Raw genomic sequence first — 26,015 nt, forward strand, 5'->3', positions numbered from 1 at the left:
AATGGAATGATTTAAATTGAAGTGACAAAGAGTATTATTAAAATACAATGTTTATACGTGTATTTGTGTATTGTAGATGTATCAAGTGATTTCTAATTTTTTTCACATATGAATGTGCCAGATTACTCTAGAACTAGATGTCTCTTCTTTAAATAATTTTAGTTTTCCTGAATAAATTTGTAATGGTTAAAGTACCAAGTAAGTAAGGTGAGAAGGGATTCTGTTTTTAAAATCACATCAGAACTTTTCCTCTACTAAGATTATAAATTAAATGTAAAATACTCCTAATTGCAATTCTTAAACTTAGGCCTTACATGTACTTATTATGCAACTGCTCCTGGACTCTATTCACCATAGATATCAGTAAATGTATGTCCCAGGATTCACAGGCTTTTGATTAATCAATATTCTTTTCAAGTTTTCTGTGTGAAGAGTTTAGTTCTCTTCAAAATTTCTTAACTAATCTGATTTTTAAGAATTCTCTTTGCAGTGTTTAGCTTCCTATTCACATTCTTAAAATTGCTTTGGTGTTACCATGAGTCTAAAATGAAGTTTAGCCTTCCTTTTGTTTCATTCTGAGAACTTCTATATTATATTACCTTTAAAAATTGTTTATGATATTAAATTTAAAATACAAACAGCTCTCTCTCTCTCTTTTTTTTTAAATCATCCAGCCCAAAGTGGCAAAAACAGCTCTTTTCTCATTTGGCACCACCAATAATGCAAGTTAAAAATAATGTTGAGTTTATTATACTTTTGACCTGTTTAGCTCAACAGGGTGAAGGCATGTAAAGAATGTGGACTTCTGAGGAATTTTCTTTTAAAAAGAACATAATGAAGTAACATTTTAATTACTCAAGGACTACTTTTGGTTGAAGTTTATAATCTAGATACCTCTACTTTCTGTTTTTGCTGTTCGACAGTTCACAAAGACCTTCAGCAATTTACAGGGTAAAATCGTTGAAGTAGTGGAGGTGAAACTGAAATTTAAAATTATTCTGTAAATACTATAGGGAAAGAGGCTGAGCTTAGAATCTTTTGGTTGTTCATGTGTTCTGTGCTCTTATCATCACACAGGTCATGTGTTGTTCCTCAGGATTCTGGAAGTACTAAGCCGTAGTTAACAGGCTGCATAGACCTTCAGCCAATCTTCTTTCATTATACTGCTGCTTTTCTGTTTCTTAAAAAACAAAAATCAATGAACAACTTCTTTAGAAGGAAGCACCACTGTTCAATTGGTTAACTGAAAGTATGAATCACTGCCGCTTTGCTTGCCCACCTGTTGGCTTTTTCTCACAGGTTTTATTTATCTGAATGATTGTTGCATTTGAATACTGTAGCCATGGTGAGTGAGCAGTTGAAGACTTCCTTTCTGCACCTTCATAGTTAAGGGTTCATCTTCTCAAGAAATAAAGTTGTGCTGGGTTGTTTCAATTCTGTAGATCACCTAGAAACTAGGTAACAAGGCCCTTGGATCACAATGAGCACATTGCAGGTCTTTGGAAATGCTGGGAAGGGGTTACATTCAAGTAACTGCTGACGTCCTTCCTCTCTGTCAGACCCATGTTGGCCTGTAATTATATTTTTCTGAATCTAAAAACAAATAGAAATTTCTGATATCTTTTCAGTCTCCTACTTTTCTTTCCATTCATCACTTAAATCTCATTATTGTATAACGTTTCAAATTATGACCTGGATTGAAGGAAATCTGTTTTGTCAGGGACTTTATTAGGTGAACATCAGAATCTCAACTACAACAAAGCTGAAAAATGAGGCAGCCTTAACAGTAAATGCTTTCGGGCCGGGCGCGGTGGCTCACGCCTGTAGTCCCAGCACTTTGGGAGGCCGAGGCGGGCGGATCACGAGGTCAGGAGATCGAGACCATCCTGGTTAACACAGTGAAACCCCGTCTCTACTAAAAATACAAAGAATTAGCTGGGCGATGTGGCGGGCGCCTGTAGTCCCAGCTGCTCTGGAGGCTGAGGCGAGAGAATGGCGTGAACCCAGGAGATGGAGCTGGCAGTGAGCCGAGATCAGGCCACCACACTCCAGCCTGGGCGACAGCGAGACTCCATCTCAAGGAAAAAAAAAAGTGAATACTTTTGAAATGAGTGCTTTTTGAAGCTTAGAAGAACCATTAGGTTTATGTAATGCACCCATACTTATTCCTTTAAATAAATTTTAATTTAAAAACATTGAGATATTGGCTTCTGTCAACCTGATTTAATTAATTCTTTACATTAAGCTGATTTTCCCCCTGGCAGCTGACAAATAAGTTCATTGTTCTTGTAGAAGTGAGCTCACAAGGTTAAATGTGAATGTTCTCAAAGGTACACAGCCTTGTTTCAGAAGAATTTTAGTGCCCACTGTAAAATCAATCATGCAGAGCCAATTTGGGGTATGACACCAAGGTATGCAAGGTATGACTCCTCTGGAAGCCAAGTTTTTTCATAGGGCACTGTGGTAATACCCATAGCACTAATCCTCAGTGTGCTGGTTGAAGAAATAAAATGTTTTTAAAGAAGGATAAAGGAGGAATTAATTAGAAAATGTTTTTTTCACATATTAGCAAGTAAATGAAATGTCATTTTCATATTAAGTAATTATAGTTATGATCTTGCTTCATTTCTACCTACTCTCCTTTTGAAATATTCTTTATTACTAAATAATATTTTAGGAGGAGTTAACAGAAATAATTACCTGTAACATCTGCAGATAAACTTACATAGCTAACATTGTGTGCTGACTTTTTTAAGTGGTGAAGTGGCATTATTGAGATGTTCAGTTTACAGAATTTGAAGTTTGAGTTCTATTTTAGTAGTCTGCCGTGTCCCCCAAATCCCATTTAGATAAATTGAGGTTCATTTTTCACATAGACTTGCAATTTTTAGACACCACTTTTTTTTATAGTAACAGCCTCATTTGCCTGTACAATAACTAATAATACAGTATTTCATAGGTACATTGTATGTGCACAGGAAATTTTTCTTTAAATCTTAAGAGCCTTTAATAAACGAGATATTTTAATATTTTAATGTTACTACATTTAAAAAATAGTGTTTTCCTACAAAATTTTCTGTATTCAGTATACGTTAACTATGAAAATGTCAAACAATGAAATCATTGAAATATATTTAAGGAAAAATTACCAACCAAAAGTAATGAGTACCCTCTATATGCATATTTGCTGGAATGTTCATGTGAAATGGTAACATTTCCAATAACAGCATTTTGAATCTGGGGTGACACAAACATGATTTTTATTTTTGAGCTAGGGATTTTGATGGAGAAGCACCTAGATGAAGACACCATTTCATTCATGATATTTTAAAATTAGAAAAGTAAAGCTTCTAAATTGAAACTCTTAACAGGTCACTTCATGAAATTTTTAGTTTTAAATTTAATTTTACATGAGATGTCTTTCTGAAGAGCTACTTTTATTAACTTTCACTTAGATCGTTGTATGCTAGGCATTCAGTATTTCTCTACTTGATTTTCCTATGCCTAGTTGTGATTACAGCAAGTATTTAATAATAAAGTCAGTCATGTGAGAGTATCCATTAATTTCAGTGGGTCCTTGGAAGGCAGGCAGAAGATTTCTGTCCAAGAGTCTTATTTTTGACATGAGATGAAATTCTTTTTTTTTTTGAGATGGGGTCTCACTGTATCACCCAGGCTGGAGTGCAGTGGCAGGATCTTGGCTCACTGCAACCTCCCAAGCTCAAGCCATCCTCCCACCTCAGTCTCCTGAGTAGCTGGGACTACTGGCATGTGCCCCCATTCCTGATTAGTTTTTTTGTATTTTTGGTAGAGATGGGGTCTTGCTATATTGCCTAATTTTTGTGTTTTTAGTAGAGATGGGGTTTCACCATGTTGGCCAGGCTGCTCTTGAACTCCTGAGCTCAAGTAATCTGCCCGCCCTGGCCTCCCAAAGTGCTGGGATTACAGGCATGAGCCACCATGCCTGGCTAAAACCAATTCTTTAGATTGTTTTTGCCACCATTTGCTTACTTGGAATAGCTTTCACATTTATTTTTCTTATGAAGAAATCCAGTGTCAGTCAGACCATGTAACATGAAAGCAAAATTTCATTGAAGCCTATCCTTGTCTTAATTATTCTAAAATAAAGTACAATAAAGTGAATTATTTTGCCCTTTGTAGTAGCATAGTGTTAAGTTATGTATATATTTTAATATGCATACTCCTAAGTAAAGTTTCAGAGACCACATGCTGGAGAGCAGTGGCTTTCAGACAGCACCAGCATCACCTGAAGGCCTTGTTGAATACACATTATTGGAAGAGAGGGGAGAACACAGGCTCATGCCTGTAATTCCAGTGCTTTGGGAGACTGAGGCAGGAGGATCACGTGAGCCCAGGAGTTCAAGATCAGGCTGGGCAATACAGCAAGACCCCTGTCTCTACAAAAACAAAAACAAAAAACAAACAGGCATGGTAGTGCATACCTGTAGTCTGAGCTGCTTGGGAGTCTGAGGCAGGAGGATCACTTGAACCCAGGAGTTCGAGGCTGCAGTGAGTTATTATTGGGCCACTGCAGTCCAGCCTGGGCAGCAAAGTGAGACCCTGTCTATTAAAAAAAACAAAACCAAAAACTTGATTGCTGGGTGCCACCCTAGAGTTTCTGATTCAGTAGGTCTGGCGGTGGGGATGGTGGGCCTGGTAATTTGCCTTTCTAACAAGCGCCCAGGTAATGCCCCAGCTGCTGGTCCCAGGACCACACTTTGCAGATTATTACTCTGAGAAGAGCACTAACTCTGACGTTGGATTCCTTCTGTTCCTCATTAGTGAATTTATTTGGGGGAGATTATTCAATCTGGTAGATCCGCATTTACTTAGCTGTGAAGTGGAGGTTAATGCAACCTGCCTGAGACTGTGAGAATCAGAAACTCTAATTGAAATACCAGGCCCAGCGTGCCTGGATGCTTGAAAAATGCTGACTCCCATGGTCAGTCCTTCCCTCACTCTTCTCAGCTATAAAGTGAGGAGCGAAATTCAGTATCTTTTAAGATTCCTCTCAGGTGTAAAATGCTGTGATTCTAAAAGTTTAATTTTGTAGTTCCAGAGACAATGCCAAACACCTGTGTGTACTTAGTGCTTTGTAAAGAGTGGTGATAACAGTGACGCCACATAGGCCGTAGTTTTGTAGTTCCAGAGACAATGCCAAACACCTGTATGTACTTAGTGCTTTGTAAAGAGTGGTGATAACAGTGACGCCACATAGGCCGTGATTTTGTTTTTGCTTTTGTTAGGGTGTTCAGCATCTTGACTCCTTAAAAGTTTTCAGTCAGATTTATAAAGCAGCATTGAAGAAGTTGTATTATGTTTGAATACAGTTGGAATCCATGGCAGTTTTATGGAGGCCGAATATGTCAGATGAATAGGCTAATTTTCCTGAGTTGCTGGCCTTATTAGTCCCTACTATGTTGCCCCCTGGTTACCTAATGCATGTTCAAAAGGTATAGTTTTCATCACCTGCTTGATCTTGATTTTCAGACAGCATCAAATCAGTTGCAAAACAAATCCAAGCTAAAATTGTGAGCGTATGATTAATTTACTATAGCATGTAATTATGCAGTATTTTATTTTTTATTTTTTATTTTTTTTGAGACAGAGTCTCGCTCCATTGCCCAGGCTGAAGTGCAGTGGCATGATCTCGGCTCACTCTAACCTCTGCCTCCTGTGTTCAAGTGATTCTTCTGCCTCAGCCTCCCGAATAGCTGAGATTACAGACATGCACCACCACGCCCAGCTAATTTTTTGTATTTATAGTAGAGACGAGGTTTTACCGTGTTGGCCAGGTTGGTCTTGAACTCTTGACCTCAAGTGATCTACACGCCTCGGCCTCCCAAAGTGCTGGGATTACGGGTGTGAGCCACTGTGCCCAGCTATCCAGTATTTTATTTAAAAGTTGTCACTAGGGTGTTCACTATTGTGAATTTATAATCTTAAAAGTTGGGGATGCTAAAAGTACCAGACTAAAATACTACGAGGTTTTCTCATCTTTTAATTCCATTTTGTTAGAAAAAAATAATCACAACCAGGGTTCTTTTACCTTTCCCCAGCCATCTAGACTGCTTTACTGCAATGTTGGGAAGATTGCATACAATAAAAGCTGTAGCTAGTTGATTGGGATTTGGGAAAATTGAATCAAGCATTTGCATTCATCCAGAATGGTCTTAAACTGCTGACTGTGGGGTGCCCACAGGATGAGCACTGGTGGCATGGGTGGGAGGAATTTCCTTGGATACTGCAATTGCATTTGAAAGATCTATTTTCCAAAACCCGAGCAGAGAGAGGCTAGGAGGAATGCAGACAGGACATTGAAAATGCGAATTCCCTTTACTAGTAGAACATGAAATATCTGATAATGGTTTAAAAAAATAAGTGTCAGGATACATTGTAGTATAAAGGTTCAACTAGTATAATTTAAAATGAGTCTTTATATTCAGGCCAGGTGCGGTGGCTCACACCTGTAATCCCAGCACTTTGGGAGTCCGAGGCGGGTGGATCACCTGAGATTAGGAGTTCAAAACCAGTGTGACCAACATGGAGAAACCCCTTGTCTACTAAAAATACAAAAAATTAGCCAGGCATGGTGGTGCACGCCTGTAGTCCCAGCTACTTGTGAGGCTGAGGTAGGAGAATCGCTTGAACCCAAGAGGCAGAGGTTGCAGTGAGCTGAGATCACACCACTGCACTCCAGCCTGGGTGACAGAGCGAGACCCTGTTTCAAAAAAATAAGAAATAAAAAGTGAGTCTTCATATTCAAATTAGTATATGAGGTTAGGCAACAATTCTTGTATGGGACCAGGTATATTTAATTTGCCTTTCTTTGCAGTCATCCTAGTAAATCCTTGTAAAGGGTTATTTTATATACAATTTTGTAGTATATTCTAAATCCCCTTTGGCAAATAAAGCTGAAGTTATCTAGTGTCAGCATACTGTGATTTGTATATTTATATAAGACAAGATTGCATCATTCTGATTAAGTTGCAGCATTTTAGTTTTATCTGATAGGCCTGTATTGAGTAATCAGTAGCTATGTGCAAATATTAAGTCAACTTAATTACCAGACCCAGAAGTCCAGAGGTAATCAAAGAGTACTTTCGGAAGATGAAATATTTATAATGAGTTATGGAAACAATGTTTTAGAAATGTTTTTCTTGGTGGAATTTAATGCAGATTTTTACCTCAATTTTGTTAAAAAACTTGATAATTTGATCCCTCCATCTATTTAATATTTAATATTTTCAGATTCTAGAGTATTTAAAATTTAAACACAATTATAAAATTAATTATAATTCCTACTTATGTTAGCTGTGATTTAGGGCCAAAACTACCCTGGTTTTGTCTGCAACTTGAAACATTGTGTATTTTAAAGTATATAATTTGGGAACATTATTTTATAGACTGTGGATAACCAAATATAAGATTTGTGATTTTTAATGCTTCATTTGTGTAAAATCATTTGTATATTCTATTTATAGTATGCATTTTCTAGCTCATTAAAAGTACAGAAAAACCTCAAATCTGTCCTTATACAAATATTTGATTTCTAGTTTCCTTTTATTAAAACATTTTCACTCATTCATTCTTTCACACCTTAGTCTCTAAGATGTGTCTCGGGTATTTGATAAAGTAGGTCTTCTTGTGGAGCACATCACTCAGCTTTGGAGACCAAACATTAAACACACTGAGTTGCATCTTATGCATGTTAAGGTCTAAAGCCAAAAGGTGAAATTTTTGAATAATCAAATTGCCCTTGGGAGGGTCCTGAATAAGAGATCTACATTCCGTCTCATGATAAGTCCCTTCCATTGAACTTTTCCTCCAAAATTGGAATAGAAATTAGCAACAGCAGAAAGCCAATGCTATCCCTAGGATGGTGGGGTGGAGGGAGGAAGCCGTCATAAAGCTCAAGGCCAGGGTCACCCAGAGGAAGCACAACCCCCGCAGCAGAGCACAGGGGCCTTCAGGGTGCTGCAGCTGGAGGCAAAGAAGGAGGGAAAGAAATACTCTCGCTTTGCTTTGCTTTTTGCCATTGACTCCCAGTGGCAGGAGCTGACTGGAAGCCAGCTGGCACAGGAGCTTGGAGCTTGGTGGTATCCCTCTGGTGTCGACTCCCCTGACTTAGAGCAGAGCCGCAGACCTCAGGTCAAGCAGGCTCAGAATTGGCACATTTGCACTGGGGACCATATTGTATGGACAACACTTACTTTCAACAGTAGAATCACAGCCTGCGAAGATGTCACAGTACAAGAAATATTCTGGAACCAAGATCACCTTTATCCATGTCAAGTCCACTCCAGAAAGTGGAATTAGGGGAAAGTACCTGCCCTGGACTAGTATTTCGAATCCCTTCCCTCCTCTACTTACTCCCCTTTCCCTTTTTCTTCTCCCAAGCTGAGCTAAAGGGAAATGTGAAGAACATTATTGCCTCTTTAAAACCAAACATATATAAAATATGAAAAATATTTTTCAGTGACAAAAGATAAGAATGAAAGCATTCAGGATAGTGTATTCATAGAAGCTTTGGGAAAGAGTAAAAATAATTTCTTAAATTTTTTTCTTGAAAGACTGAAAATAGAATCTTAAGGAGATAGTGTTCTTAAAGCCTTGATCTGACTACTTGGCTACTTATAACTTCTTTCTTCATCTACTAATTATTTTGAAAAGTCACTTAGTCATTTGTCAATCCTAACCTTTAGAGATAAACATTTAAAATCAGTTCACTAATCACAGCATTTTTTTTTTAGATGGAGTCTTGCTCTGTCGCCCAAGCTGGAGTGCAGTGGCGAGATCTTGGCTCACTGCAACCTCTACCTCCTGGGCTCAAGCGATTCTCCTGCCTCAGCCTCCCGAGTAGCTGGGACTACAGGCGCAAGCCACCACACCCAGCTAAATTTTGTATTTTTAGTAGAGACGGGGTTTCACCATGTTGGTCAGGATGGTCTCGATCTCTTGAACTCGTGATCCGCCCTCCTTGGCTTCCCAAAGTGCTGGGATTATAGGCGTGAGCCACCGCGCCCGGCCCACAGCATCATTTTTCAAGGGTCTCTAGGGTGACGAGGTGTGCGGGTTTGCCAAGGACAGTCCTAGTTTCTACCTGCTGTCCTAGGACAATCATGAATAGTGCCCCTTTCAGTTTCAAAAGCGTCATAGTTTAGACATTAAATTACCTGACCACCCTTATATGCCCCATGTTTCTTAACATCTAGGCTGCTGACAAAATTCACATTTTCTGACTGTCAGTATAGAGAACACTAGACTGATATGGATCCACAAAGGAAGCAATATTGGCCAACAATTAATCTTCAGTCTTTGGATTAGTGAGAGGTCACAACGTGCTGGCAGCTGTCACAGCCCTCGCTCACTCTCCCCGCCTCCTCTGCCTGGGTTCCCAGTTTGATGGCACTTGAGGAGCCCTTCAGCCTGCCGCTGCACTGTGGGAGCCCCTTCCTGGGCTGGCCGAGGCTGGAGGCGGCTCCCCCAGCTTGCGGGGAGGTGTGGAGGGAGAGGCGAGGGCGGGAACAGGGGCTGCGCGCGGTGCTTGCGGGCCAGCGCGAGTTCTGGGTGGGTGTGGGCTCGGCGGGCCCTGCCGGCCCTGGGCAATGAGGGGCTTAGCACCCGGGCCAGCGGCTGCGGAGGGTGTGCTGGGTCCCCCAGCAGTGCCGGCCCACCGGCGCTGCGCTCGATTTCTCGCAGGGCCTTAGCTGCCTCCCCGCGGGGCAGGGCTTGGAACCTGCAGCCCGCCATGCCTGAGCCTTCCCAGCTCCGTGGGCTCCTGTGTGGCCAGAGCGCCCCCTGCTCCACGGTGCCCAGTCCCATCAACTACCCAAGGGCTGAGGAGTGCGGGTGCAGGGCGCGGGACTGGCGGGCAGCTCCACCTGTGGCCCCTGTGCGGGATCCGCTGGGTGAAGCCAGCTGGGTTCCTGACTCTGGTGGGGACTTGGAGAGCTTTTATGTCTAGCTAAAGGATTGTAAATACAGCAATCGGCACTGTGTATCTAGCTCAAGGTTCGTAAACACACCAATCAGCACCCTGTGTCTAGCTCAGGGTTTGTGAATGCACCAATCCACACTCTGTATCTGGCCAATCTAGTGGGGACATGGAGAACCTTTGTGTCTAGCTCAGGGATTGTAAACGCACCAATCAGTGCCCTGTCAAAACAGACCACCGGCTCTCTGTAAAATGGACCAATCAGCAGGATATGGGTGGGGCCAGATAAGAGAATAAAAGCAGGCTGCCGGAGCCAGCAGTGGCAACCCGCCGGGGTTCCCTTACCAAGCTGTGGAAGCTTTGTTCTTTCGCTTTTTGCAATAAATCTTGCTGCTGCTCACTCTTTGGGTCCACACTGCCTTTATGAGCTCTAACACTCACGGTGAAGGTCGGTAGCTTCACTCCTAAAGCCAGCGGGAGCACGAACCCACCAGGAGGAATGAACAACTCCAGACGCGCCGCCTTAAGAGCTGCAACACTCACCGCGAAGGTCCGCAGCTTCACTCCTGAGCCGGCGAGACCACGAACCCCACCAGAAGGAAGAAACTCCGGACATGCCGCCTTTAAGAACTGTAACACTCACCGCGAGGGGCCACGCCTTCATTCTGGAAGTCAGTGAGACCAACAACCCACTGAGTCCGGACACATTAGGATGTTAGAGTCCTACCTTCAAAGCATTTTTCTCCTGGAGTGGACTTTGCACAAATGGTAGGCCGATTGTGGAGTCAGTGAAGAACCAGGCTAATCCAGCTTGTTTTATTGGCCCCAATTTTTCTTCTCAGGGCCGTAAACCAGTTATTACCAGGAAACAAAAGCAAAGTAAGTATTAAGTTTTGAATTGGTATTGAGGAGAAACATCTAAAATCAAATCTCGCCAATCTAATTAAATTAGATTCCCAAACCGGAAGAAGCTTTGCAATTACTGCCAAAATGTCTCAGACGGCATTAGGTTAATTGAAGCTGGAGAGGAGTGAGAAAAGAGGCAGCTGCTAGTCACTGAGAATAAGGACTATTTGCTGTGAGGTTTGTAGGGGCAGCACTTTGCTGTTGGGGTTTGGTAAGGGGATTTGTTTTAAAATTGGAATTATATTTTGTTGGCTTTTAATCAAAAGCAGGGAAATACATTTTTCCTACGCCTAAGAATTTACATAAGCTAATTTGTTCCATAATTAGAAAAATCCTTGCTTTTAGCATATGGACTGTAACAATAGGGGTCGTAACTCATGAGTCGTGTGACACATTGTTTCCCTTTGGTGAAGTTTTACTTTAAGATCTGTTGAGTATATCCAGGGAGAGAGATGAAGGTCAAGACATGCTTATTTTTACAGAGAGAGAGAGAAAGAGATTCATTAAACTTTGAGTTATACTTTATTTTTATTTATTTATTTTTTTGAGATGGGGTCTTGCTCTGTCACCCAGGCTGGAGTACAGTGGCATGATCTTGGCTCATTGCAACCTCCACTACTAGGGCTCAAGTGATTCTCCCACCTCAGCCTCTCAAGTTGCTGGGACTACAGGTGCACACCAACAAGCCTGGCTAAGTTTTTTGATTTTTAGTAGCGATGAGGTCTTGCTATTTTGCCTAGGCTGGTCTCGAACTCCTGGCCTCAAGCAATCTGCCTGCCTTGGCTTCCCAAAGTGCTAGGATTACAGATGTGAGCTACCGTGCCTGGCCCATATTTTACTCAGTAGGAATCTTTGCTATTTGCTATGATTTTTAATTCTTCTTGCATGTTAATTTTGCTTCCCCAATGAGTATGTTAAATGTTCTTTAAAATCTTCCTGTAAAAAAATCATAAACATATTAAACAGCAGTTCTCTAATTGAATGTGCTAATTTGATAAATATTTGAGTGGATACCTACTATTTGCAAAGTTTCAAGGAATACAGTGGTGAGTAAGATAGTCTTTTTTTTTTGCTCTGTCTCCCAGGCTGGAGTGCAGTGGTGTGATCTCGGCTCACTGCAACCCCCGCTTCCTGGGTTTCAAGTGATTCTCCTGCTTCAGCCTCCCAAGTAGCTTAGATTACAGAAGCACATTACCATTCTTGGCTAATTTTTGTATTTTTAGTAGACATAGTTTCACCATGTTGGCCAGGCTGGTCTCGAACTCCTGAGTTCAAGTGATCCCGCCTGTCTCGGCCTCCCAAAGTGCTGGGATTACAGGTGTGAGAGACTGCACTTGGCCAATAAGATAGTCTTTAATGTCAAGGAGTTTATGATTTTTTTCTTGGCGGAGGTGATAAGAAAATATGTCAAAACAATAAACATAGTTTACAGTAGTTGGCATCAAAGGAATGGGGAAGGGCTTTTTACCAAGCTTGTCTAGCTTGTGTACCGCAGGCTGCATGTGGGCCAACACAAATTCATAAACTCTCTTTAGACATTATGAGATTTTTTGTTTTTTTGTTTTTTTTTAGCTCACCAGTCATCATTAGTGTTAGTGTATCTTAAGTGTGGCCCAGAAAGCCAAAAGATCAGACACCCCTGCACAGAGAAAGTAGCGCTTGAGATGAACTTGAAGGTTGAAATTAAACTTTGAGAGGTATTGTTGGCAGGCAGGAGATAGGAAGCAAATAACTGCATCGAGTTGGAGAAATTTGTTGATCTTTGGGGAAAAGCAAGTAGTTCAGTCTTGCAGGAGTTGGAATAAGTGTTAGGGAATAATGGGAAATAGGGTTAGAAAAGCAAATTGTGAAATACTGTGTATCAGTTGGCTTAGGCAGTTAAACTGCAGTAACAAAGGACTCTCCAAATCACAGCAATACTACAAGGTTATTTCTCTCTTACATTACATTTCCCTTGTGGGTATCTGTAGCTCTGCTCCATGGTTCCTTTGTTCTGGGGTCAGGCTGCAGAGGCAGCTTCGATCTGGGTTATCATCAATTCTGGCCAAGGGAAAGAAAATATGGGAGAACTGTTCAATGGTTTTCGTAGTGTCCGCTTGACTGTGGCATATGTTACAGCTGTTCACGTTTCATTGGCCAAAGCAAGTCACCTGGCCATGCCTGCCATCCCTGGGAAAGGGGAAATATAATCCTCTTACAGGAAAGGACAAAAAATATATAAAACAATTTACCAAAAGCCTTGAAAGCCAACCTGAGTCTTTTGCATTTAAATCTTTAGATGGCTTGGAGCCATGGCAAGTTTCTGGACAAGATAATATGGCTTAGTAAAACAAACAAACAAAAACATCAGGGTGTTTGTTTGTTGTTGTTGTTGTTGTTGTTGTTTGAGACAGAGTCTCGCTCTGTCACCCAGGCTGGAATGCAGTGGCGCGATCTCGGCTCACTTCAAGCTCCGCCTCCCGGGTTCACGCCATTCTCCTGCCTCAGCCTCCCGAGTAGCTGGGACCACAGGTGCCCGCCACCACGCCTGGCTAATTTTTTGTATTTTAGTAGAGACGGGGTTTCACCGTGTTAGCCAGGATGTTCTCGATCCCCTGACCTCATGATCCACCCGCCTCGGCCTCCCAAAGTGCTGGGATTACAGGCGTGAGCCACTGTGCCCAGCCCAGGGTGGTTTTTATGTTGTGTGTGTGTTTGTGTGTATGTGTGTGCATGTACATAAAAATTATTTAGGGTATTTATTATAAATGCGGGTTCCAGGATTCCAGAAGGTCTGATTCAGGGAGCTCAGGAATCTGCCCGGTAGCAAGCAGCCAGGTGGAGAGAATGTAGATTGTCCACAGACCTCATTTTATAAAACCCGGATCAAGGAATCAACGGAGAGTGCTCAGGCAAGTATAGGTGAGATGGGGCAGTGAGTGAGGGAACGACAGGTAGGTCGTGAGTGCAGAGGCCCAGATGCAATGTTGGCACATGGTAAATGGCCAGTACGGAGGCAGATAGATAAGAGAGAACAGATGGAACTAGACTTACTCAAGGTGGGAGGCTATGGTGCAAACAGCCAGGAAACAGGGTAGTGGAAGGGGCAAATCTTGGGAGCTGAGATTAGGAATATCAGGGGATCTTGATCTTCCCTGAGGAGGAGGAGGCAAGCCTAGCTGATGCAAGAAAAAGCTGAGAACTTGAGGAGAGCAGAGGCAATAAACAGGAAGTCGCAGGAAACTCAGTGCCTGTAAGCAGCTATGGAAAACTTGACTAAAAGCGGTCACATAAATTTGATTTTGTATTCGGCCAGAAGAGGGCACTACAGTAGCACATATGCTGATGTCTGGGCTCGGCCGCCCAAACTGAGTCATGCCAGCTCCTGTCCAGTAGGATTATTAACCCGACCCACAGTGCAGTATTTTGGGCGATTCATTTATTACTTTTATAGCTGTGAATCTTTTTAGAAGGAACTTTAAGGTTTCTATTTATTAAGGAATCTGGGGTTATTTTGTTTTGAACTGTGAATTCCTGTAGTCAAAAAGAAATTAATTCCACGGAGTTTAAGGGAATTATTACCCATTTATTGGCATCACTAGAGGCATGGAGAGGAGATTAGGACAGAGAGGAGAAAAGACCTAGAAGACAGAAAAGTGCATTTGAGGCATGACTTCTGGGAGTGTAATTGCTGAGCCCAAAAGGTTGGAATCTTACGGGTTTTGTTTGTTTGTTTGTTTTTGAGAGAGAGTCTCGCTCTGTCGCCCAGGCTGGAGTGCAGTGGCTTGATCTCGGCTCACTGCAACCTCCACCTCCCAGGTTCAAGCGATTCTTCTGCCTCAGCCTCCTGAGTAGCTGAGATTACAGGCATGCGCCACCACGCCCAGCTAATTTTTGTATTTTTAGTAGAGACGGGGTTTCCCCATTTGGCCAGGCTGGTCTTGAATTGCTGACCTCAAGTGATCCACCCGCCTCAGCCTCCCAAAGTGCTGGGATTACAGGCATGAGCCACCGCGCCTGGCCTATTTTTATGACCAAATAATACTCCATTGTGTGGACAAACTACATTTTGTTGATCTATTCATTAGTTGTTGGGTGTTCGGGTTGTTTCCACCTTTTGGCTATTATGAATAGTGCTGCTGCGAATGTTCGTGTTCAAGTTTTTGTGTGGACACGTTTTTATTTCTCCTGGATATATACCTGGGAGTAGAATTCCTGGATCGAATGGTAACTCAGTATTTAATGTTTTGAGGAACTGCCCAGCTGTTCTACAGTGGCTGCACCATTTTTCCTTTCCACCAGCAATGTATGAGTGTCTCAGTTTCTCCACATCCTCAACAACATTTGTTATGCTCTGTTTTTTAGGGGTTTTCTTGTTTTCATACAGCCTTAGTCGTAAGTCGAAGTGGTGTATCACTGTGATGTTTTGGTTTCGTTTTTATGGTCTATGCTTGATATAGTTACTCTTATGTGTCAACTTGACTGGGTGATGGGATACCCAGCTGGTTGGTTAAACCTTATTTCTGGTGTGTTTGTGAGGGTGTTCCCAGAAAAGATTAGCATTTGAATGGTTGGACTGAGTAAAGAAGATGGTCAACATGGGTGGGCATTATCAATCTACCGAGGGCCTGAATAAAACAAGAAGGCAGAGGAAGGTTGAATTAACTCTGCTTGACTACTGAGGTGGGACATCAATCTTCTCCAGCCCTCACCACTCCTGGTTCTCAGGCCTTAAGACCTGGACTAGAATCTACACTATTGATTCTCCACCTCTTGGACTTTGGGACACCACAGGCTTTCCTGGGGGTCCAGTTCACAGGTGGTTCGCAGCGGGACTTAGCCTCCAGAATGATGTGATCCAATCAATATCTCTTTAATTTAATTTAATTTAATTTTACTTAGATTCTGGGATATATGCATAGAACATGCAGGTTTGCTACGTAGGTATACATGTGCCACGGTGGTTTGCTGCACCTATCAACCTGTCATCTAGGTTTTAAGCCCCACATGCATTAGGTTTTTCTCCTAATGCTCTCCCTCCCCTTTCCCCCCACCCCCAATAGGCCCTGGTGTGTGATGTTCCCCTCCCTGTGTCCATGTGTTCTTATTGTTCAACTCCCACTCATGAGTGAGACATGTGGTGTTTAGTTTTTTGTTCCTATGTTAGTTTGCTGAGAATGATGGTTTCCAGCTTTATCCATGACCCTCCAAAGACATGAACTCATTCTTTTTCATGGCTGCATAGTATTCCATGATATATATGTCTCACATTTTCTTTATCCAGTCTGTCATTGATGGGCATTTGGGTTGGTTCCGAGTCTTTACTATTGTAAATAGGGCTGCAGTAAACACACGTGTGCATGTGTCTTTATAGTAAAATGATTTATAATATACCCAGTAATGGGATTGCTGGGTCAAATGGTATTTCTGGTTCTAGATGAGCCAATCAATAGCTTATAAACAAGCAAACAAATTCTACTGGTTCTATTTCTCTGGAGAACCCTGACTAACACAATGCTTTAATTATTTTTTTCTTACTGTGGTAAAATATGCAGCACATAAAAGTTTTAATTTTAGCCTATTGTTGTTGTTGTTGTTGTTGTGAGACAAAGTCTCACTCTTGCCCAGGCTGGAGTGCAGTGGTGCAGTCACAGCTCACTGCAGCCTCAACCTCCCAGGCTCAAGTGATCCTCCCACCTCAGCCTTCCGAATAGCTGGGACTACTGGCATGTACCACTACACCCAGCTAATTTTTTATTTTTTGTAGAGCTGGGTTCTCCCCATGTTGCCCAGGCTGGTCTTGAACTCCTGGGCTCAAGGAATCCTTTCACTTTGGCCTCCAAAAGAGCGGGGATTACAGGTGTGAACCACTGCACCTGGCCTATTTGAGGCATTTTTAATTGTACAGCTCAGCGGCCTTCATGACATTCATATTGTTCGAATCATGGTGGTTTTGGTTTGCATTTCCCTGATGATTAATGATGTTGGGCATCTTTTTCCTGGGCTTGCTGGCCATTTGTATATCCTCCTTGGAGAACTGTCTGTTCAAGATCTTTGCTCATGTTTGATTTGGGTTGTGTTTTTATTGTTGAGTTGTGACCATTCTTTATATATTATGGATACTTGTCTCAATTGTAATGGCAGGATTTTAGTTTATGGAGGTGACTGAATGATGATGTGGAGAGGCCAATGTTACTGAAAGAAGAGTTTTCTTACAGTTCCTGAGAGGAGGGGACATGCCACAACACGCAGGGCCACAGCGAAAGCATTAGGATGGTCAAGAGGCAAAAGATGAGTGAGAAGGCATGGGCCATAGCCCTTACTGGAGTTTCTGCAGGAAACGCAAGACAGGGCCGGGCCATCAGTTTAGGACTGGCTACTTTGAATAACATGGGTGAGCCTGGGCTATAGGGGGTGGTCTCTAGTTGCCTGGAACCTGGCCTTGGGATGATTTAGGATAAGGGAAGTATTGGTTTGGTGTGTGAGAGTTATATAGAAGGTAGGTGGAGGCACAGACTTGGATCAGCCTGTCTGCACACGAAAGGAGAATTCCAGGCAACTTGACGTATATTTGTACAATTGTTTGATAATGCATTTCCATGTTTTTGGAAACAGTGAATCAAACGTGGACGGGAACAAGTCTCCCTCAGTTGCCTCCTACACCCAGCCTTGCCTCAGTGTGGGAATGCCCCATCCTTGGAGGGGAATGCCCCTTCTTGAAGGGGAGAGGTAAACACTTGTCTGCTGGCCTTGCAGTTACTAGATGCCAAATAGACATAAAGAATTTAAGGCCAGGCGCAGTGGCTCACGCCTGTAATCCCAGCACTTTGGGAGGCCAAGGCGGGCAGATCACTTGAGATCAAATCACTTGAGGTCAGGAGTTTGAGACCAGCCTGGTCAAAATGGTGAAACCCCATCTCTACTAAACATACAGAAATTAGCCAGGTGTGGTGGCGTGTGCCTGTAATCCCAGCTAATTGGGGGGCTGAGGTGGGAGAATGGCTTGAACATGGGAGGCGGAGGTTTCAGTGAGCTGAGATCGTGCCACTGCACTCCCACCTGGGCAACAGAGCGAGACTCCATCTCAAAAAAAAAAATCTGGGAAATCACAGGACAATATTAGACAGACCCTGAACAGATATATACAGTTGGCAAACATATTCTCTCATTCTGTGGGTTGTCATTTCACTTTTTTGATAGAGTTCTTCAATGCACAAAAGTTTAAAATTTTGTTGAAGTTCATTTCATCTATGTTTTTCTCTTGTTGCTTGAGCTTCTGACACACACTGTGAGGGAGTCAGGATTCTCAGAACAAAGAACCGATTGCCAAATCTGAGATCATCAGGATTTATCCCTGTGTATTCTCTTACATGTAGGCTTTTGTTTCATTTTGAGTTAATTTTTTATACGGTATGAGGTAAGGATATATCTTATAAAAATTTTTATGTTATAAAGTGATAAGCCAAAGCCTACAAAGGACAGTCTGGTGATATTTATTGCAAATGTATATCTCTCCCAATTCTATTTCTAGGAATTTATTCCATAGATACAACGCAAAAGATATATGTGTAAGGTAATTCACTGCAGCATTCTTTTTTTTTTAATAATAGTAAAGCATTGTAAACAGTCCACGTGTCCCTCAATAGAGGCTTTGAAATAAATTTGCAAAGATAAAATACTATAGGGCTACAAAAAATGAATTTCTGTATGTGCTGCTTTGGAAAGCTCTCCAAAAATTATTGTTCAATGAAAAGAAAAACAAGGTTTAGAACAGAATGGTTTTTTGGTGTGTGAAACATTTGGGACAATAAGATACATATTTATTTTTGAAGTTTTTAGGTTTTTTTTTTTTTTTGAGACAGAGCCTGCGCTCTGTCGCTCAAGCTGGAGTACAGTGGTGTGATCTCGGCTCACTGAAACCTCTGCCTCCTGGGTTCAAGTGATTCTCCTGCCTCAGCCTCCTGAGTAGCTAGGATTACAGGCACATGCCACCACACCTGGCTGATTTTTGTATTTTTAGTACAGAGGGGGTTTCCCTGTGTTGGTCAGGCTGGTTTCAAACTCCTGACCTCAAATGATCCCCCCTCCTCAGCCTCCCAAAGTGCTGGGATTACAGGCATGAGCCACCAAGCCTGGCCTAAGTTTTAAAAAAAATTTAATTAAAAAATAATTGCATGTATTTATGGGATACAGTGTGATGCTTTGATACACATATACACTGGGGAATGATACAACCAGGCTAATTAGCATATCCATCACCTCCGATAGTTACCATTTCTTTGTGGTGAGAACATTGAAAATCCTCTCCTTCAGGTCTTTTCAAATACACAATACATTAGTATTAACTATAGTCATCACGCGGTGCAATAGAGCACCAGAACTTAATCCTTCTAACTGATGAGAACTTTGTACCCATTGACCAACCTCTCCCCTTTCCCTGCCCGCCCCTCCCTCCAGCCTCTGGTAACCATCATTCTACTCTCCACTTCTGTGAGTGTGACATTTTTAGAGTCCACACGTAAGTGAGGTCATGTAGAATTTTTGCTCTGTATATGCACATGTCTCATGTACAAGTAAAGACGCTCTGCAAATTTTAAGACACCAAGGATGGGGCATTCCCACAGCGAGGCAGGCGCTGGGTGCAGGAGGTAAGTGAGGGAGTGTTGTTCCAGTCCAGATTTGATTCACTATTTCTGAAAACATGGAAATGCATTACCAAACAATTGGACAAATATACGTTAAAATTTAAAAAGAACCTTCTGCAGAAAAGAAAGGAGCAATGGGGATAAAACAGCCACACGGTCATGGGTGTTACACGTATAACATTTTGTTCCAGTTGAAGCTCCGTGTTTTCTTAGCCAGTTTTCTCGTGACTACTGATGTATTAAGTACAATCGCACCGGAGCTGGCCGACTCCGGGCTGTGGCCACGGATGTCAAATGACAGCCCTGGCCTCGTCCACACAGTAAAGAGCAGACCTCACACGGGTTGGTTTACCATCGAGGGGTCCAGACAGAAAGGCTGTTTTGGAACCCCTCTCACTTGAAGAGCACAAATCCGAATGAATACATTGTTTTATTGTTTTACCAGTAAGGTTCTTGACACTGATGACTTACCTTCCGATCCCCAGGAAACAGACGGTAAGTGTCCTTGAGAAGAATATCCCTTCACAGCAAATTCACATCTGTCCTTCAGCCTAGAGAGATCAGACAGAGATGAAGACCTCACCACTAAAGACCCACTCTCCTAGCTGTTTTGGAGAGGTCGCTCTTGTCTTTATAAACTTCTGAAGTTGTCTCTTGGCATATTTCCCTCCCCTCAAATCCTTATAAAAACAGGTGTGGCTAAAGCCTGTCTTTGCTGAAAGAACACTCTCTTCCTTAATAGAAAATTCTCTATTGAAAACTTATTTTCCCTGGCTGGGCGCAGTGGCTCACGCCTGTAATCTCATCACTTTGACAGGCCAAGGTGGGTGGATCACACAGTCAGGAGATCAAGACCAGCCTGGCCAACATGGTGAAATCCTGTCTCTACTAAAAATACACAAATTAGCTGGGTGTGGTGGTGCATGCCTGTAATCCCAGCTACTTGGGAGGCTGAGGCAGGAGAATAGCTTGAACCAGGGAGTTGGAGGTTGCGGTGAGCCGAGATCGTGCCACTGCACTCCAGCCTGGCGACAAAGTGAGACTCCATCTCAAAAAAAAAAAAAAAAGAAGAAAAAAAAGAAAGAAAGTAGTTTCCCTTTCTGGCTTCTGTGGTTAGCGGTGCAACAGTAGCAAAACTGGTCTCAGACATGTGAGTGGGAGGCAGGAAATCTGCAAAGTGACAGTGGTCACCATATGTACTTTTTACCCTTTCTGTGTGCTAGACCAGAGGCCCATGCTGGCGTGCCATTCTGACATGCACTGTGAGGGAGGTGACATTCTCAGAACAAAAGCCGCATGTGTGGAAGATGGAGGAGCCCCGTGCCAAATTCCTTCTGTTTTTATCCTCCTTCCAGTAGGAGCCCCAGATATCAACTCCACAAATTTGAAACTGTGCCAGACCAGAGTGTGTAGAGAAGTGATTGGGGAACTGTGGGAGGGGAGAAGATAATATTGGTATAATAAAATCAAATTCGGGGCTGGGCATAGTAGCTCACGCCTGTAATCCCAGCATTTTGGAAGGCCAAGGTGGGTGGATCACTTGAGGTCAGGGGTTCGAGACCAGCCTGACCAACATGGTGAAACCCTGTCTCTACAAAAAAATACAAAAATTAGCCAGGCATAGTGGTGCCTACCTTTAGTCCCAGCTACTCTGGAGGCTAAGGTAGGAGAATGGCTTGAACCCAGGAGGTGGAGGTTGCAGTGAGCTGAGGTCGTGCCACTGCACTCCAGCCTAGGTGACAGAGTGAAACCGTGTCTCAACAAACAAACAAACACACACACAAAAAAAAAGAAAAGAAAAAAGAAAAAATCAAACTTGAAAAAGAACTCCATTAAAAAGAAAAAAAACTGATTTTATAACTATAATAAAACTATGCTATAAATATAATAAAATGCCATGGAACATAACATATTTCTCCATTTATTTAGATCTTCACAAAACATTGTTTCGAAATTCTCAGTGTATGAGTCTTACACTTCTTTTGTTGATATTTTCCCAAGTGTTTTATTATTTTTTATTGTATTGTGAGTGCAATTTTTTTCTTAATATCATTTTAGATTGTTCATTGCTAGCATATAAAATACAATTGATTTTTTATATTGGTTTTATATCCTGCAACCTTCCTAAACTTACTCATTAGTTCTAGCAGGTTTTTTAAAATAGATTCCATCAGATTTTCTGCACACATCTTCTGTGATTAAGGACAGTTTTATTTCTTTTTTCCCAGTCTGGATGCCTTTTATTATTTTTTTCCAGTCTATCCCTGGCTATAACTTTCAGTAAAATTTTCAGTAGAAGTGTTAAGAATGGACATGCTTGTCTTGTTTCTGATCTCAGTCTTTCACCATCAAATATCACATAGATACAGGTTTCTTGAGAAAAGCTCTTTATAAGGTTGAAGAAGTTCTGCTTTTTTCTACTTTGTGGAAAGTTCTTTTTATTTTATCATGGATTTTGTCAAATGATTTTCCTATATCTATTGAGATAATCATGCGATTTTTATTCTTTATTAATATGGTATGTAATATTAATATATTTTAAGATGTTAATCTAACCTTACTTTCCTGGGGTAATTCCCACTTTGTCATGGTGGGTACTTAAAAATATATGTTTATGTATTCAGTTTGCTAGTATTATTTTTAAAGAGTTTTTGCATCTATTTTTATGAGAGATTTTAGTTGATAGTTTTTCCTACTTCTGATATCTTTGTATTGTGTTGGTATCTGGGTAATGATACTGGCCTCATCGAATGAGTTAGGAAATATTTCCTCCTCACCTATTGGTATCGGTTGAACTGTGCCCTCCTTCCCAAATGTATACGTTAAAATGCTAAGTGCCAGTGCCTCAGAATGTGCTCTTATTTGGAGATGAGGTTTCTATAGAGGTAATCAAGTTAAAATGAGGTCTTTAGGGTGGGTCCCAATCCAATACGACTGGTGTCCTTGTAAGAAGCGGAAATTTGGACACAGACACAGACAGAGGGGAGAGAATGTGAAGACAGGCGGAAGATGACTCTGCAAGCCAGTGAAAGAGGCCTGGGACAGACCCTTCCCTCACAGTCCTTGGAAGGAACCAACCTACCAACACCTTGATCTTGGACTTGTAGCCTCTAGAACTGTGAGACAGTAAATTTCCATAGTTTAAGCCACATAGTGCAGTACTTTGTGATGGCAGCCCTCATAAACAAATACACAGATTTTCTGAAGAGTTTGTATAGGATTGGCAAGATCGCTTCCTTAAATATTGGATACAGTTGACCAATAAAGTCATCTGGGCCTAGAGTTTTTTTTTTGTGGGAAGATTTTAAGTTACTAATTCAATTTCTTATTTGTTATCAGTCTCCTCAGATTTTAAATTTCTGATTGAGTCAGTTTTGGTAATTTTTGTCTTTCTAGGAATTTATACATTTCATCTATGTTGTGTAATTTGCTGGCATAAAGCTGTTCATAGTATTCTCTTAAAATCCTTTCTGTAGGGTCAGTAGCTACATTCCCTTTTCATTCCTGATTTTCATAATTTATGTCTTATTTCTTTTTTTCTTTGTCAGTCTAGAGAAAATTTTATCAACTGTATTTCTCTTTTCAAATAATCAGCGTTTGACTTTCTTCCTTACTGTTTTTATTTTATTGATTTGTATTTTGATTGCTATTGTTTCCTTCACTTTACTTTGGGTTTAATTTGCCCTTCTTTTTCTACCTTTTGAAGTGAAAGATTAGATTATGGATTATAGATCTTTCTTCCTTCTAATTTAAGCATTTAAAGCTATAAACTTTCTTTTAGGCCTTGCATTAGCTACCCTCAGAGATTTCAGTGGTTTTGTTTTCATTCAGTTTGAAATGTTTTCTAATTAACCTTATGATTTTTTTCTTTGATCCATGGTTATTAAATTACTTATTTATTTATTATTTTATTTTGGTGGGGGTGGTGTTTTGCTCTTATTGGCCAGACAGGAGTGCAATGGCACGACCTCGGCTCACTGCAGCATCCACTTCCCAGGTTCAAGTGATTCTCCTGCCTCAGCCTCCTGAGTAGCTGTGACTACAGGCGTGTGCCACCATGCCAGATAATTTTTGTATTTTTAGTAGATACGGGGTTTCACAGACGGAGTCTCATGCTGTCTTCCAGACTGGAGTGCAGTGGCTCAGTCTCAGCTCACTGCAACCTCTGCCTCCCAGTTCAAGAGATTCTCCTGCCTCAGGTTCCTGAGTAGCTGCGACTACAGGTGCGTGCCACCATGCTGGCTAATTTTTGTATTTTTAGTAGATATGGGGTTTCGCCATGTTGGCCAGGCTGGTCTCGAACTCCTCACCTCAGGTAATCTACCCTCCTCAGCCTCCCAAATTGTTGGAATTACAGGCATGAGCCACTGCTCCTGGCCTCCATGGTTATTTAGAAGTATGTTTTTCAAATGTTTGAGGGTTTACCAAATTTATTTCTGTCGTTAATTTTCAATTTAGTTCCATCAGGGTTGGAGGACATACTTCAGATGACTTCAATCCTTTTAAGTTTATTGAGACTAGTTTCGTGATCCAGCAAAGGCTCTATCCTGGAAAATGTTCCATGTGGATGTGAAAGGACTGTATACCCTGCTGCTGGGTGGGAGCATTCTATATGTTAGCTGGGTAAAGTTGGTTGACTGTTGTGCAAGATTTATATATCCTTATTCATTTTATGCCTAGCCATTCTATCAGTTACTTAGAGAAGGGACTTAAAATTTCTAATTACAATTACTAAATTGTCCATTTCTCCTTTCCATTCTGTCAGTGTTTGCTGCATGTATGTGTTATTCAATGCCTATGTCTTTATAATTGTTTTATGTTTCTGATGTTTTGATACTTTTATCATTATGAAATATTGTTGCTATTTATCCCTACCAATATTTCTTGATTTAAATTCTATTTTTTTCTGATATTAACATAAGTACTTCAACTCCCTTATGGTAACATTTTGTATGATTTACATATATTTTCTCCATTTTTTTTTTTTTTTTGAGACAGAGTCTCTCTCTGTCACCCAGGCTGGAGTGCACTGGTGCAATCTCAGCTCACTGCAACCTCCGCCTCCCACGTTCAAGCGATTCTCTTGCCTCAGCCTTCTGCCTCTTGAGTAGCTGAGATTACAAGTGTGCACCACCAGGCCCAGCTAATTTTTCTATTTTTAGTAGAGATGGGGTTTCACCGTGTTGGCCAGGCTGGTCTCGAACTCCTGACTTCAAGCGATTCGCCCACCTGGTCCTCCCAAAGTGCTGGGATTACAGGCATGAGCCAGCTATATTTTCCCCATTCTTTTACTTTGTAACTACTTTTGTCTGAATTAAAAGTGCTTTTCTTGAAGACAGCTTATGTAGTCATGTGTCAGTTAACGACAGGGATGTTTTGAGAAATGTACCTTTCCAGAAACCTAGATGGTATAGCCTGCTACACACCTAGACTATAGGGTATAACCTAGTGATCCTAGGCTACAAACCTGTACGGCATGTTACTGTACTCAACACTGTAGGAAATTGTAACATAATCATGACTATTTGTGTATATAAACATTTCTAAAGATAGAAGAGATAGAGTAAAAATATGATATAAAAGATAAAAAATGTAACACCTGTATAGAGCACTTCCCATGAATGGAGCTTGTAGGACTAAAGTTGCTTTGGGTGAGTCAGTGAGTGAATGGTAATTGAATGTGAATGCCTAGGACATTACTGTACCCTACTGCAGACTTTATACACACTGTACACTTAGGCTACACTTAATTTATTAAAAATGGTTTTCATTCTTCGATAATAAAATAACATTACATACTACAACTTTTTAAATTTATACCCTTTTATTTTTTTGAGGCAGAGTCTAGCTCTGTTGCCAAGCTGGAGTGCAGTGGTGTGATCTTGGCTCACTGCAGCCTCTGCCTCCTGGGTTCAAGCGATTCTCCTGCCTCAGCCTCCTGAGTAGCTGGAATAACAGGCAGGTGGTGCCACTCCCAGCTAATTTTTGTATTTTTAGTAGAGATGGGGTTTCACCATGTTGGCCAGGATAATCTCAATCTCCTGACCTTGTGATCTGCCCATCTCGGCCTCCCAAAGTGCAGGGATTACAGGCATGAGCCACCAAGCTTGGCTTTTATCCATTTTAATATTTTAACTTTTTGACTTTTTTGCAATAACACTTAGCTTAAAGCATATATTGTACAGCTGTACAAAAGTATTTTCTTTCTTTATAGCCTTATTCAATTTTTATTTTTAAAATTTGTAATTTTTTTTCCTACTTTTCAAACTTCTTTGTTAAAAACGAAGAGACAAACACACACATTAGTCTAGGGCTCTACAGGGAGGGTCGGGATCATCAATATCACTGTTTCCCACCTCCATATCTTGTCCCACTGGAAGGTCTTCAGGGTCAGTAACATGGACGGAGCTGTCACTTCCTATGACAGCAATAATTTCTTTGGGAATATCTCCTGTAGGACCTGCCTGAAGCTGCTCTACAGTTAAAAAAAATAAGTAGGTGTACACTCTAAAATAGGAACAAAAAAA

This window comes from Gorilla gorilla, chromosome 20 (assembly GCF_029281585.2).
Source record: "Gorilla gorilla gorilla isolate KB3781 chromosome 20, NHGRI_mGorGor1-v2.1_pri, whole genome shotgun sequence".
NCBI lineage: Eukaryota > Metazoa > Chordata > Mammalia > Primates > Hominidae > Gorilla > Gorilla gorilla.